Raw genomic sequence first — 2,037 nt, 5'->3', positions numbered from 1 at the left:
GTTAATTATGTCAAATTGATTGACATTAGGTTCAAATATGCTATGTCCGTACTAATTTTTTGTCTGTTTGGTAACTTACTGAGAGAGAACTATTGAAATCTTTGACTATAATTGTGGATTTTCTATTTCTCCAGTAAGTTCTATTTTTCCTTCATGTATTTTGAAACTCTGTAATTAGGTATATCAATGTTTAGGATTCTTAGGCGCTATTGATTATTTGACCAAATTTTCATTATAAAATGACCCTCATTCTCTCATGTAATCTTCTTTTCTCTAGAATTTACTATGCCTGATGTTAAATGTAGGTACTTCAACTTTCTATTTTCTTTCAGTTATTTTTAACATATCTTCATGTTTACTGATTTTTTTCTTCAGCCAGCCCAAATCTGCTGTTAAATTCCTCAAATACATTTTTCATTTTAGTTAATGTATATTTCAGCTTCAAGTTTTCTTTTCTTAATTATTTTTTTAGTGTTGAGAGAGAGAGAGAGAGAGAGAGAGAGAGAGAGAGAGAGAACAAGTGTGGACAGGGCAGAGAGGGAAAGGGAGACACAGAATCTGAAGCAGGCTCCAGGCTCTGAGTTGTCAGCACAGAGCCCAACAGGAGGCTCAGTCTTATGAACCATGAGATCACGACCTGAGCTGAAGTCAGACACTTAACCAATTAAGCCACCCAGGTGCCCCTCCAGTTTCAAGTTTTCTATTTGATTTCTTTTTATAAGTTCTATCTCTTTTTTGATATTCTATATTGGTTGAAATGTCAATTTCCTGATTTCTTTTAGGTCTTTGTCCATGGTTTTCTTTAGCTCTTTGGGTGTATTTTCGACAGTTTTTGTCTAGTAAATCTAATGACTGTACTTCTTAAGTAAAGTTTTTGGTAACTTCCATTTTTCTCTTGTGAATGGAGCATACTTATTTTTATTTCTCTGCATTCCTCATAGTTTATTGTTGAAAAGTGGGCATTTTGAGTTTTAGGATGTTGTAATTCTGGAAATCAGATTTCTACCCATCCCCAGGATTAGTTGTTGTTGGCTGTAGATTGTAGTTTTGTTTAGTGACTTTTGAAATTATTTTAAAGAGTTTCATTTAGATATACTTCACATACCACACAGTTCACCTATTCAAAGTTTATAATTCACTGTTTTTTTAAAATATATTCACAGATATGTGCAATCATCACAAAGTCAATTTTGGTTGACATCATTTTTATTTTGCTTTGTGTTTTTTTAAAAACTTTTATTTAAATTCCAGTTAACATACAGTGTGATATTAGTTTCAGGTATTCAATATAGTGATTCAGCACTTCCATTTTTGTCTATACCATTTTTGTAAAGACAATTCTTTGTTGTGTGTGGTCTTTGAAGCCTATTTTTGTAGCTTAGTTCTCAGTTGTTTGTTTGAGATTTTCTTAAATGACTAGAGAAAGGAAAAAAAAAAGAAAGAAAAGAAAGAAGGAAAGACTCCAGGTCTTTGGAGATTGGCTCTGTGCTGGAGCACTCACTTCTTGTCTTTGTTGAGCCTAAAGATTAGCTACATGTGAAAGCTTATTGTCTTATCACTCAGGTCCTTTCATTACATGTGTCTTGCTGTGTACATGTGTGTGGATTTCTAGATTCTCTGGTGTTGGGAGAGCTTTTCAAAGATTCCTGGTGTCCCCTCTTCTACCATTTTACATCACTTTCCTTTATCCAGCCTTGTTTTTATTAGGATGGTTCGTCCTTCCTTCCTTCCTTCCTTCCTTCCTTCCTTCCTTCCTTTCTTTCCCTCTTTCTTTCTTTCTAAATTTAGATAGTTTATTTCTTTATATTTAAAGTGGATTTCTTATAGGTAGTGTGTAGTTGGGTCTTGCTTTTTAATCCAGTCTGACAATTTCTGTCTTTTAATGAATGTTTTGACCAGGTGGCAGGTGGAGTAATGACTCTTAGGAGATGTTCATGTCTCAATCTTTGGAACTTGTAAATATGTTACTTTACATAAGATAATTTAGTTTTCAGATGGAATTTAGGTTGTTTACCCGCTGTCCTTAAAATGTGGAGA

This window comes from Suricata suricatta, chromosome 13 (assembly GCF_006229205.1).
Source record: "Suricata suricatta isolate VVHF042 chromosome 13, meerkat_22Aug2017_6uvM2_HiC, whole genome shotgun sequence".
NCBI lineage: Eukaryota > Metazoa > Chordata > Mammalia > Carnivora > Herpestidae > Suricata > Suricata suricatta.
Note: the sequence above shows the minus strand (reverse complement) of the source record.